The 14,581-nt window shown below is 44.8% G+C and overlaps 1 protein-coding gene across 2 annotated transcripts in view; it reads right to left on the reverse strand.

Annotated features, from left to right (window-relative positions):
- SEMA4D (semaphorin 4D) overlaps nucleotides 1–14,128 on the reverse strand; it is an 87,995-nt gene extending 73,867 nt beyond the window's left edge. For both annotated transcript variants that reach the window (XM_072859557.1, XM_072859556.1), the window contains exon 1: nucleotides 13,913–14,128. The gene's annotated coding sequence lies outside the window, so the exon portion shown is untranslated. The remainder of the gene's footprint in view (nucleotides 1–13,912) is intronic.
- Nucleotides 14,129–14,581: the final 453 nt, after the last annotated feature.

Genomic DNA, 14,581 nt, shown 5'->3' on the forward strand with positions numbered 1-14,581 from the left:
AAATATCAACTTTCCTCTACTCATGTAAATATCTAAACAGTTTGATATTAAAATTTAGGCTAAAGTGGTTTTAATTTTAATGAAGCCTGAATTCTAAGTCCTATGGAATATACTTGTCTTTAATAGCAAAGTACCAACTATGTTTTTATCCAATGCTTTGAAGTAAAGGAAATGAAATGCCAAGAATTAAACTGAATTTTAGCTACAGCTTTTCTCTGAGTGAAAAGAAATAATCATCTGGTTTTATTACAGTTTTGGTCTTCACATTCTTATACTCAGGGTGATTCAGGAAACAATAAAGTTGCTTGTTCCAGTACAGGCAGTACCCACCTGACATTGTCCTGGCTTACAACAGTACAAATAATTCCATCAATACATTTTCAAAAAATGACTTGCTGAAATAAACACAGTGGCTCAAAACTCTGTATTTTTCCTCTTCGAATGCTGAAATCAACAGGCATCATTATCATCAGTATCTCAGCAATAAAACTTTTTTTCCTTGCTTCCCATAAGAATCTTAATGTATGCCAGTATTAGATAGTATGGCCTATAAAATGCCTATGGCTTTACTGTCAATATTTGATTAATTTTTACCCTAACCAAAGGTTCCTCTGTCTGTGAAGAGAAGGAACACTCACAAGTGTCAATGTGTAAAGAAAAAAGTAATAACATAATTGCCTGGATAACTAAATATAGCATCTTGGCTGGATAAATAAATATAACATCTCAGTATTGATGCCACATTTACAATTTTGAAGTGTATAAAGTCTTAAAACTCAAGGCGCGAACATCTTAAACTCCTGTAATCACAAAGGATTTCAACACCACAAGGAGGGTCTCAAAAAAGCCTACTACAGTAATTTGATCACATCTGAAGAACTCTTGAAGTCACTGCAGCAATCACAACCCTACATGGACATCTAAACAAACATTTGCACAGTGCTATTGGCTGTAATGAAAGTTCTACATTAAAAATCCACACTGCTCATTTCAGTGAAACCATTAAAAATTTTTCAGAAGCCAACAAAAAAACATGCAAATTCTGAACAAAGGGCACAATATTATCTCCTGTGTACATATCTATTCCAGCTGAGCTTTATCCAGACACTACAGGATCTGGACGAACCAATCACCAAGGCCCCCCAAACAGCACAGGCTGAACGCACAAGTTCAGAGCTGCTGCAGCACCCGCCCCGCTGGAGATGCATGCTCAGATCATCAGGGTCTGTCCCACACTTTATGTACCCATCTTCAAACTTCAACATGCGCTTTCAAGAGCATTAATTTTTGACAACTCGGTTCCCCACCTCTATGCATCTCTATCTGCCTTTTGGGAAGTTTCTAATATTATTTATCTGGAGCTTGCTCGTTGTTATTCCCTCAGTGATGAAAGAGGACATAAACCCTCACAAAGCTCCTAAACAAGTTTTCAGGACCCTGAAATATCAGTTAAAATCTTAGTTGTAAACTATACAGAAGCAAGCTATCAAAGGTGGTTTTCCTTCCTCCAGCGCTGACCCAATCCACTCCCCACACCGTACGACAGGTATGGGAGTGCTCTCCCTCCCCATCGCAGCAGCTGACGGAAACCTCACGGCTTTCCTTCTCTCGTAAGTAACCACAAGAACAAAACCACCTTAGAAAGGGGGTTTGTGACTCTGGCGTTGCACTGAGCGTTCTTCCATCTGAAGACAAATGACAGCCCTTCTTCATGGGTGTACCTGGATACACTCGCATAATGTCTTGTGTTCGGGTGGTAAGGCAACTTGATCCAGTAGTTGCTTCAGCCTCAAAATGCAGTTGTTCAACTCTGGTTAAAAACAGAAGTTGCCAAAACAATACCTCATACCTCAGCAACCAAAAAGGAGCTCAGCCAAAGAAATCCTTACTTTTAAGGAACTGAAAGCATACTGATTGAGACACCTCTCTCTGGAGCCGACCCCTGACTAGGGCCAAGGTCCTCTCTCAGACACATGCTCACCAGGCTGAAAACAGAAGTGCCTTGCTGATGGCAAAACACCTCCACTACTAACTCCAGAGATTCCATTCTCAGATAGGTCTTTATGTTGTCCGCATTCATATCCTGGTGCGCATTTTTCAGTTGGCTTACAAAACTTAGAGCTTTCCTTCCTTTCCAGCTTGCTAGTGGGTCAACTTGAGTTGTTATATCCCCCATGCCAAACCACCGTTCTTTTTCAAAACACTAATTCGTTCACTTAGGGAGTAAACTTCTACCAGAAGGTAAGACCAGCTTCATCGCTGACCTGCCACCAGCACAGGCCATTAGCTGAGCCCACAAATGCCCTCAGAGGGTTTGAGTCTGCCACCCTGCCACACAGCTACTCCCCAAACCCAGCCCTTTGGGGATGCTGTCATTCAAGGGACCCGCGTCACCCAGCAAGTGCCCTGACGCCTGTACAAGTCTTCAACCTCTTCTCCTTGCAAGACGCCAGCAGTAACCACGCTCCTCTCATTACAAAGCTCCTCCACCTACGCATCTCCAGAAAGGAAACAACAAGGATTAATCAAGAACTTTCACAAAAAGCCACTTTAGCTGCAGAATGGCTGATGGTATGTAAAAAAACTAAGAATGGGTAGTCATTTTAAAGGTAGAAAGGGAAAAGTGGAGTAAGGAACTCAGACAAGAAGAAAAGAGGGGGGGGAATCACTCTGAAGCACAGCATCTTCTAAATTTGCAGAACATAAAAACACAGCTCTGAGTTGTCTTAACACTAGTAACACCCGTGCATTCACAATCCTTGTAAATGAGCCAAACCATTTCATGATGACATCGCTGTTATAAAACGTGCACTGGATTACAAACATTTCAGTATACTAAAAGGAAGCATGCAAAATGCAACACAAGAATAAGTAATATCAAGCTGCCCATACTAGTACATGCACATTTCAACACAGAGGACACCTTGGGCTGTTTCCTGAAACTGAGCTGTATAGCTTTCATCCTCTGACTATTAAAAAAAAAATTTACAAATCCCAAACCCTACCTTTCTGATTCATTAAAACAGTGAGAAATGCTGTAACTATGTGAAGAAGTCCATTTGACATATAGCCCTGACATCAGGATGACCTCTGCATGCTGCTGCTTTTCAAAGGCATGTTTAGATCCCAAGCAGGCAACATGTCACCAGAAAAGTTATTTCTCATATTTCACAGGGCAGACAGAAGTACTTACTCATATCACAACAGCTACTGAAAATCATTCCCAACCCAAAATTGCATGGATTAGTAACAGCATCAATATCCACAGCTAGCCTGGAAGAAAAACAAGTATTTCACAATGCCCTTTCATTTTTCCTTCAACTTTTATTTTCCTTTCTGTCTCTTCTGTAATGGAGGACATCCTTATAAATATCCTAGTATCATGAACTTTCCAGTCGTGTTTGCATACTTGTTATGAACTTTCCACTGTAACCAACCAGGTCTTTCAGTACTAAAAACTTTCTTGAGGAATGTCAAGGGCTTGTACCAGAGCAGCACGAAGGCCCCTCCACAGTCCCAGCAGAAGCAGCACATGAGGCTACTAACAATCATACAGTGTGCTCGGCCTTAGAAATTCGTATGGAACAATACATCTGTAGCAGTAAAACTCTCTGTGTTGGCAACCGTAGCCAGCCCTGTCCATTTAAACTAGCAAACACCAGCTATTAGTCTTAGCAGTATCTATACATCTCTTCCTTTGGAAAGAAAAGAAGTGATGGTGAAATGCTGGAGCATGCAGTCCTCGCAAAACAGCCCTTTACACCTGTGATGTTCTCTCACCGAGCCAGCCATACCACTTCTGCCCTCACCTACAGTCAGTACTGATTAGTAGAAAGCAAAACCAAATTTCAGCTGCCCAAAGCAAAGGTACAGAAGAAACACAGCTTTATTTCATCCCTCTTCAGAGCTCCCACTGTGCTAGTCCTGAAATTACGGCTCAACTTTCGGTAACATAACCATGAAATCCACTAGCACATTCAGTACTTCCTCCATCTCCCCAAGGATGATTCAAAAAGAGTGGCAGGTGGCAAAAAAAATAAATAGGGGAGGAAAAAAAAACACCGGGGGGCGGGGACGGGGACCAAGATTAAAAAGAAAGCAGAAAAATATAATGGAAGACTATCAAATTTGCTTCCAGAACTCCACTGCTTTCCAGCAGTGAGAAACTCCCAGAAAGCATAACATGCTGCACCTGAGCATTAGACATGAGAATACCTGACCTGAACGGAGAGCCTTTCTTTCACAGCACTGCTACCTGGCCACCATAGCATGAAGTAAAATATTTTAATGAATACACACGTGGGGGAGAGGAAGGAGGGATGGGAAGATGCACCAAGCATAAACATGCCCTTCCACATAGTTTGCAAGCCAACAGCAAGCCTCAGTTTCTGCAGGAACAGCTTGCTCTCCCTTTTGTGTATCAGTCATTATACTGCTTAAGAGACTTTAATTTAGGGTATATCTCATGTTCCTCCTCTTCAAAAATAAGTTTTATTCAACACAGAATTAGTTGTTTTCCTCAAACCCTTTTATCAGAGACACAAATCTCCTTGCATAAGAGACTTCAAGTATAATTTTGGTTCAAAATACACTAATGTAAATAAATAGCAACTAAATTGGTGGAGTGATGTCAGTGCAGTGCAGCTATGATCAAAGTCAGGTAGCTATCTCCAGAACATCACATTTACCCCGAAATCTCATCTCAAAGTCTACCAAATGGGGAAGAGACAGCTGTGTTCCTTATAAAACCTCCACACTCCAAGGAATGTAAATAAGGGATATTGTTAAAATGAAAGACCTAGTTAAAGCTTTACATTTGTAACATTTAAAAGCTTTTCCCCTCCTTTTTGTATCTTTAATCAAAGGTTATAAATGTTTAAGTGATGGCGGTTGCCATGGAAATATGCAGGCCAAGATCCCTCTGTGGGAACCTCAAAGCTCCCTTCACTACAGCCTCCGTGTAATGACAGGGTCACATTAACACCTTTGACTCCCAAAGCCCATTTATTGCATAGAAATTAGCACAGCTGACTCCATTCACCTTCCGCAGACAAACATTAACTACCCCTGCTCAAGTGATTTTCTGCGCACTCACCCCTCCCCCTGGACATGCTCCCAGACCTATTTCTGCACCATCCTTCATACAGCGGCAAATTGGTCTTCAATCTGTACGAGCTTCTTGGCAAACACTAAGCAGAAACCAGAGAATGCAAAGGCCATCAGACGCTTCACCTGATCAAAAGCATCGTTTCATAATCTGTTGAGAAATTCCTTTTTCCAAAGCAATTGACATAATAAATCTACATCCTATTCCAGATGATGAAGGCGTAGCTATGAAGAAAAACAGAGCCAGACATGCAGCGACAGGAACTGAGCTCTGATAAAAGCCAACAATTAAATCAGACAACAGAAGACAGGTTCTGAATAATGGTCACTTTTTCCCCTGGTGGCTGTCAGTGCTAAAGCTGGAAAAAGAAGTTCTTAAAAACCTCAGTGGAATTTCTGAATATCAGCGTGTACCATTTGATGCACAATCAATTTATGCACATAGGAGGCCCATTTCAGGGCAGATGCAAGCAGAGCCTTTTTAAAAAAAAAAAAAAATCAATTCCAAATAGGCAAATTCAACCACTGGAGAATGTCTCCTTATCGGAATCTTAATTCTGTGAGAAAATACTAATTTTAGCTTTAAAATACACACATTTAATTTACACAGCCATGTGTTTGTATGAAACAGATTTATGCCATACACCCTCTGCCACTGCAAGAATAAATCCCTTAGACATATAAAATATGAGATTCAAGATACACTTAGATTTATTTATTTGTGTATTTGAAGACAACACTATTTCAGTAGTATCTACCCTCAATGAAAATAACTAGTCAAATATGTTAAACAATTAATATGCTGTGAATGTATACATATGGGTTGGGGTTTTATTTAATTAATTCATTCATTCATTCTTTGGGGAGATAGAATTGCACAGAGGAAAGCTCTTAAGCCTAAGAAAAGGTCTATCTTACATACTTATCATACAATCCCTCACAACTAAATCCTGTGCAAAAGAAGTGAAATGAAAAGGCCATTATACATCTCACTTACCTTGTAGATAATCAGGATGACCTTTCAAGGCAGTTTATCAATTTCCCTGACACTTGAAGTAAAAACCTAGTCAGATTCAACTGAATAGTAAAGTTATTTCAGTAAGGCCAAGCATCTAAACATGTAACTGCAGATTTTTAACAACCCCAATAATTTCAAGAAAAAGGCAGCCATTCTCTCATCTAAGTAACACTAGATTTTAACAGGTTAATTAAAAAAAAAAAAGTAATTCTTACTCCTGAGCAAGAGACAGATAATTTTTAGTGGCTCTGCAGAATTTGTTTTTGTTTGGGGTTCTTGGGGGGGGACAGGTGCGGAATATTAGTTCTATCAAAAGTATTTATTTTCTTTGCACCTACAGTTCTGATGGACGACTAATTTTCTGACAAATGGACCCTTCAGGTAGGGTACATCTGCAGCCAAATACGGAAGGGGATCTGTGTGTCCATACATATGCATCTCTTGCAAATCCTTAGTAATTATGCAATTGCTGAGTGAAAACAGGAATGCATAATTTCTTGCCTCTGGCCGTTTTACGCACTTTTTGTTAAAAGAAACAACAGAAACGTGGGAGAAGAAAAAAGCTTTCAACACAGCATTGCTCCAGCAGACTTCTGTATGCAAAATGACCAATTCAAGCATTAGTGCCCTGTTACTATAGCAAATATTTTTAATTTTTTTTGTTGTTTTTTGAGACATCAGGACAGTATGCTTGTGTAGGGCCCCTGTCCTACAGGTAAACCTCTGCAGGCACATCCCCAACCTCAGCTATGCTCCATCCACACACAGCTGCTAGCAAGGTCAGGGCCTGGCTACTAACTTCTGTGTGCAGAACACTCCTCCACTTGTAAATGCTTTGCAGATCACTCTTACCATACTCCAATTAAATACAGAATTACACACAGAAATATCTCACAGCCCACACTACAATGCCTGACAAGAATTACAGAGCCTACCAAGAACATCCAAGATGGGACTTACAGGGAAGGATGATAAATATTTTATTAGATTAGGTTCAGAAAAGATTGATTGTCCAAAAGCCTGTCTATATTCCTGTCACTTTACCAATTATATCAGTTGGTCCAATGAAAGGTATAGCCTTTTTGCACAAACTCTGCCTTCCTCTCGTCCTCCGGTGAGTGAGAAGAATCTCAGCTGGTTCCACTGAACAGCAAGTGTTCTGCTTGCGTTAATAACTGGGATTTTATTTCTTAAATGTGATTTAATAAATGGCTTCTGAATAAATTCAAGCATTACTGGATGAGGTAAAAGCACAGGGAAAGGTATCTGTAAAATATTATATCAATACCTAAAAGTTACTATAACTCCAGAGAACATACCAGTGTTACCCACGTGCATATGACACTCCCCAACACCACAAGGCACAGCAGGTTTATTTTCTCCTACTGTCACAAGAGACAACTTGCAAACTGGGAAGTTACAATAATGCATTTTACAGAGATAAATTACCAAATTTAGTGTCACAAACTTTGTTCCTCACACAAACTTTGACCAAGCTACTTTACACTAAACAATGTAAGAGACAGCTAGCTCCTTCTGAAGTATTTCAGACTTGGGAGTTTAACTGCAACAAACCTAAGCAAAGCCAAGCACAACCTCAACAACCTGATTTAAGGTATAAATTCATAGCGCACTTTGTTTAAAAAAAAAAAAAGTCTATATGTTTCCATTCTCCCCAAAACACAGCAGGTTTAGACTGAGAGAGAATTCCGATACAAATCCAAGAACTTTCACATCTCTAGGTCTCTTCCCTACATCCTGCATTGTTTTTCCAGTAACAAACAACCATAACACATAATCTCTTTCAGCGCAAATGAGAACAAAGACATTCTTTAAATATATATATATATAGCCTCCACTTTTCTATGCATCTCTTTGTATATGCAATGACAAAGTTCATAGAGCATCATTTGTTTATGAAAAAAAAAACCAAACCCAAGCACAACCAAGCGTATACATATAAAAACCATACATATAAAAATCATCTGGGGCAAGGAGAATGCCTGCTTTATATTGGGGGAAAGAGGAAAAACTCAGCAGAAACACAGTTAAAGCCTGCCCTTGAAAACTACTCTTGAACAAAGCAGGAACTATAATCACGTTTCATGCATTTTTCCCCTTTTTCCCCCCTCTCTGGCATTTGCAATGCATGCAAATCTGTCCGGACCTGGCAGGCCGTATTCAAGCACAGAACACCAGCCTCCCCATTCTGTCTCACCTCGCTGCAGTCACGTTAGACCTGCTTTAGCTTCCAGTCACCAGCTGGTCTCTCTTGCATACCAGCAAAGGGCTAATACAGTTTGCAGAATTTTCTACTCTCCTGCCTGCTTTCCCAGCAGAAACGCCTGTCTCCATAAACTTTCCCCTGCTTTGCATATCCTCTTCTGCCTCCCAGCTCAGTTGAGTAATCAGATGCATTAAGGACGTCACGATTTCCCAGTCTGCTAATTCCATACGTTTCATGTAAGTGCTCAATCACGTACACATCTGCTCAGCATGCACAATCGTGCACAGGAACATACAAAGCAAGCTCCTCGCAATGCATGATCACCTGTTCTCCCCTCAAGCCCATGCCATACCACAGCACCAAAAGCATTCTTCAGAGAGAGGCAACAAGTGAAATGCAACCTGCCTGTCCGTGCAATGAGGCCAAGAGGTACTAATTTTGCAGCACAGCATTCAATCCTCTTTGGTCTGCCTCATATATAGGCTAATGCTAATTTTTTAAGAGGATCAATGCAGAAAATGCCTGGTGGATTATGAGTTCACTGCTGTACATGAACAGAGAGAAAAAGAAATAGGTAGAAGAGGAGGGAAAGACAGGAAAATGGGTATTATTTCTAGATTACTACAAACTTGTTCTAAACGTGATACATGGGCTTCACTTTACTTACTATACTTTAAAAAGTTCCTTATCTGCTCACATCTATAGTCCAAGTTTTTATTAATTTGACATTTTTATGAATTTGCCATCTGTTTTGTTTCCCCCTCAGGCACTGTAAGAACATACTCTTGAAGTAAAGTCTGCTGCTTGGTGCTTTAAAACACTTACTTGTCAGAAGCCTGAGTCGCAGTACTACAAAAAACATGCATGCCCCCTCATTGAAAAAAAGTCTTTTCTTTCTTCTCCCTCCATCCCATCATAAAAAAGTGCTAACAGTACCAAAAATAAGTTTCTTCTTATTTACTCATGCCATTTTCAGAAATGTGTTCATGTACCCAGAAGCTTGCTGCAGCACAGCCTGGCAAGGCGGGGAGCAGGAGGGAAAAGAGTGGCTCCCGGACACCCAAGGTTAGCAGAAGAGGAGCCCAACACCCTTCTTACTACAGGTACTAACCTCCCTCGTAGTGAAGGCAGGCTGCAGCAATACCTCCAGCCAGAAAGCTGAGCAGCCCTTTACATCCCTGGAACTTTACAGGTAGATAAAAGACAGAACATAAAAGCCTTTTGGCCAGAACACAATTAAATGCAAGACCTTGTTAATCCAGTTCTGGACAGCAAGACCTGCCTGCAACTTCACCATATAAGATGATGGCACACATTAGCCTGAAATATGAGGTGCTACTTTTGGTTTGTAACTGAACAGTTGTGGGAAGACAAGAAGTCATTTTCTTTCCTTTCATTAACTCATCCGAGAAACAAAGATGAAACCCTCATCTCAGAGGGAAAACAGTTAAAACAGCTTCCACCCAGCCTGTTACAGCTACATCAACGCACCATTGAGTCAACCCCCCAAATGGCAGCTGCAGCAGCATCCTTTCAGCATTCACAGCCTCCTCTTGGTACAGAACCAGTTGTGTGCTACACTGAAAAAGCAACTCTGCAGCCACTTCATCTTCCTGAAACTCAAGACCCCAGTAAAACAAGTGGGACCTTCCTCACTCTTTTCGATACACTTCCACCTATCTGCCTAGACACTCAAGCACAAGACTATGCAAAGCCAGATGAAGAAGGCCTTAATAAAATGCTGCTTTATCATCAGAGAAATGACCAGTTAGACAGGAGGAGAGGGAAAGCTTCAGGGAAAGAAAAAAATCAAATAAAACAGCCAAAAGCACTTCCCAACTCCTTATTTATTATACAACATCCCAACCGGGCACACCTTTCTTCAGCTAACTAAACACAGCACACAGCAGCTGAGTATTAGGCACAACAAAGAACACCCCAAAACTGTTTAGTATTACCACAATAATGAAAATCTGAATTCTCATTTTAAACTTTCAACATAGTAATTTATATAAAGGTGTAAAAAAAGGGGACCTTTAAAGGGTAACTCTGGAAAGTTTATGACCTGCTTTGCTTCTTCTTGTTGTCACTTTTAAGTCTCCATCCTTATTGTCACATGCTACCTGGAATATATTACTGTTTCATGCATTTTTCTTAAAGTAAAACATTGTGAAAAATTATCTCAGTCATGTCTACAAGCAATTAAACATCAGTTTAGTGCGAAGTATTAGTAGATCAGCATCCATTAATGAATAAGACTTTCACGGTCACGCACTTTCAGAAACTACTTTTCAACTCATTTAAATAATAGAATAATATGAATATTTACAAGATCCAACACTTGGAAGCACTGAAGGCTTACGAGAAATGTTAGTCAACCTTAGCAATTACATCTTTCCTTCCCTGTCACAAGTCATTTCAAGTTATCTTTGCACAGCAAAAACTGGGACAAAGAACCTCATCCCTGAGCATTCAGGGAAAATACTTTCTTTTCTTATCATCTACAAAATTGCATCAACTGTCGCTTGAGATTCCATTTTTTCCAGAGAAACCAAAAACTCAAACAAAACATTTGAGGAGTTCAGAGATAGCATAAAATCTTGGAGCATTTTTAACATAGTTATTTCCAGTTACTTAAGAGCCCCACTTCAGATCATCACCTTTAGAATCAGAGTAAGGCACAACCATCTACCAATTTATCCAACACCTTTTGCAAACCAGGTGGCATATGCAAGTACTGGATCGAGTGGTAGCAGCTCAGATCAAGAATTCCTTTTGGCATAACTGAAAGAGACCTCCACTTACTTCACTGCAAGAAAACATCCAAGAGAACATACTTTAACATCATAACGTTCATTCAACATGCACCCCTTAAGATGGCTGGGAGCAAGCGCAAGAGTGCGCAGCAGAGCAAGCACAGTGCAGCCTCCAACTCCAGCCAAGTGGCCCTAGGCAGATTACAGATCCTCTCGAGAGGTTGCCAGCTCCTCCCCAGTAAAAGGTTGCACAAAGCGGGTAACACTGAAGCTCAGCTGCTCAGGAGGCAGGCCAGCAAGAGAAGCACCAGGGCATCCAGATCATCTCTCCTTCTTGCAGGACCTCTAAGTGGTATAAAGCCACATGCTTTTGGCAGGGCACAGCTGCATCCATGCAAGCAGGTTAACAAAAGGTTATCAAGTGTTTAATGTAATAGCTGTTTATGTTGGGGGGAGGAGAGGGGACTGAATCATAACACCAGCAAAGAGAGGGCAACACAGCACATTAAACGATGTCTCCAGGCACACCCGTACTTACAAGGTCCAGAAAAATCTATGAATCAGTCTTATAGTTTTGAATAAATCCACTCACACCAAACACTGACATCAAATGCTTCACTCGCTGTGGAAGGAGCTGCCGCCCTCCCCACCAGCTACAGTGCCTTTTGTTTCTTTAAAAAACAAAACAGAACAGCTATAGACCTATTTTGGTAGGTATGACTGCAAGCAGCTTTTGTCAGCAGACTCTGTAGCAAATCCTGACCACCACAAAGTGTACACAGAATAATTGCTTTTTGGGGGTGGGGGGTGAATTATTTGCTCTCTAGGCCAAGAAATCCCAGCAGAGACAGACTTCATCTGTCAATGCAGCTCCACATTTGCAAAGCTTTCTTTTTTTTTCCTTGATGAACATACACGTAGAAACCTATTCCCTTGCCACTCATTTGCTTTCAGTGGAAAAGAGCCGCCTGCGCCTCATCCCTGCTACCAGAAAGAACCAGTGCCTGTCCACAGCCCGCTCATCCCAGTCGCACTGTACTCATGCAATTCCCTGCACAGCAGGGAACGTGGTACATAGAGCATTTCACCCTACACAAGCTACTCGGTTCTCTCTCTGACAATGCCCCTTTCTAACCCAGTCTGTAAGCGATACTCCCACTCCAGCATGGCCCCGCGCACGCCATCCCACAGCCACGCAAGCAGCAGGGCTTCCTTTAGCTGCACTTGCATAACTGCCTAAGCTCGCACTCTTTCTAATAAAAGAAATCATTAAACAGTTCTCTAACAAAACCTCCGTATAGGTATCCAAAAGGGAGTATGAGATCAGTAGCTATTTCTGAGCCTGATGGTCATAAAGCAGTCAACAGCCTCCGGCTAATTACTGTAGGTATTTTAATTAAAAAAGAGGCTTTACAACCACATAGATTTCCAGAGCCTACTAGAAATACTTGGGTGTCACAGACTTAGAGCTAATGTTTCACCTTTTTCAGCTGAAGTATCTCCTTGCAAGCAGTAGGTGGTAATAAAGACAGGAGGTAAGACGACGGCAGGGAAGTGTTTCAGCACGAAACCAAAGAGCAGGCATGAAAAAGCCCTTCAACCTGCAGATCCACCAGGTTCCCTCCCACACCAGGGCCAGGAACAAGCTCCTGTTCCCCTCCCTGCTAATGGCACTCACATAATAGAGAGAGACGAGCTGCAACAGTAAGTAACTATCACTGCATTCACCCACTCACTCCTTCTCCCTTGAACACCGATGCTGCGTGGTTTCGTATACGCAGAAAACACCACCAAACAGCCCACACCTCCACAAAGCAGCAGAGAAGACAACCGCTTATAATCAGCTGCACGGCAGATAGGAATAGACAGGAAACTCCTATGTCGCTTTACCCATCCCTTGCAAACTCAGCACCTCTGTGCAGACCTGATTTAAACTCTCCTGACCGCTGAAAAATAAAACAGCATATAATAGCTCTTCAAAACATATGCAGCCACTTGCCCAACAGCAAGCACCCAGTACGGCGTCCTGCTATTCGCTGAGCAAGGGACCGCGGCTCCAGCAGGCAGCAGCCTTCCCGAGGTGCCCAGACACATTAATGGCAACCTGGGCTGGCACTTGGAAGCGACCGGGCCGCTCCCCGGCTGGGCGAAAACACCTCGCATCCGTGTTCACCATCCCCGGGAGTGCCCCCGGCCCTCGCCCAGCCCCGCCGCCGCGGCAGGTGCAGCCAGGACCGGCGGCGGGGGCCCGAGCACCGGCCCGCCGCACCGGGACGCACCATGGGGAGCCGCCGCGGGCGGGCAGACAGCGAGCTGCCGCCAGTCAGCGGGGCTTGGGGGTGGTGGGAGAAAAAGCCCATTTATAAACCTGCCAGCCCTCGCTCATTTGCTGCGGAAGGCTCCTCCTCTCCGCCCCGCTCCGATCGCGCCGCCGGCGGGGGCTCTCGCCGCCCGCGCCGGGTCCCCCCTCGCCGCCGCCGCCCGCGCCCCCTCTCCGCAGCTCGGGCTCGGCCCCGCCGGGCGGGAGGTCCCGCTCTGCAGGTGCGCCGGCACCGCCCGCCCGCCCGGCCCCCGCCGCGGTGCTGACCCCAGCCCCGCCGCTCCGGCAGCCCCCGCACCCACCTCGGCGGGAGGAGGCGCGGCGGGCACGGCCAGACGCTGGCCCCGGCGCGGCCGCTCTGCCTCTGCCCCTGCCCCTGCCTCTGCCGCCAGCGCCGCCGCCGCCGCCACCACCCCTCCCCCGCCGCCGCCGCCGCCTCCCCCGGCCCCGGGCGGCGCGCAGCCCGCCCCGCCGGGCGCTCCTACCTGCGGGGTCCGCGGCGCTGCCTTCGCCCCGGCCCCCGCCCGCCTCGGCGCCTTCCCCGCAGCAGGCTGGGCCGGCGCAGCCCCCTCCTCCCCGCGCCGGCGGGGGCAGGGCGGCGGCGGGAGGAGGAGTTGCTGCCCGCGTGTAACAAGTTTGGGTTGCCCCGCAGTATGGCGGCCGAGGGCCGGCGGGGGGCGGGCGTGCAGGGCCGCCGTGCCCGCCCGGAGCGGGGCTGCAGCCGCACGGCGCCGGGGGCGGACCCGGCCCTCGCTCCCGGGGGGGGGGGCCCGGGGCGGCTGCCCGCGCACCGGCGGGGCTCGGCCGGGGGGCTGCTCCGCCCTCTTTTCAATAAACTCTGGTATTTTTTCCTCCCCCTTTCCCCAGCGCATCCCCCATGAACGGCAGCATCCCTGCAGGGTCCGGCCGGAGGGGCCAGAGAGGGCAACAGTTTGATGATGCCCGCTCGATGACACCCCTAGGAATGGCCCCAGGAAACCGGATCCTCCCGAAGGATTTAGGGCTGTGTGGCTTGAGAAGGTTTCGAGGCACTTCTGCCGAAAGCAGATGCGATGTCCCCGCAGTTTACTCAGGCCGCGCAACAGCCGCCTCGCCTCCTCGCACCTAGTGCTGCTGGTCACGTTCCCGTTCCCCGGCTCCTGCTCCTGCTCCTG

This window comes from Ciconia boyciana, chromosome 4 (genome assembly GCF_034638445.1).
Source record: "Ciconia boyciana chromosome 4, ASM3463844v1, whole genome shotgun sequence".
Taxonomy (NCBI): domain Eukaryota; kingdom Metazoa; phylum Chordata; class Aves; order Ciconiiformes; family Ciconiidae; genus Ciconia; species Ciconia boyciana.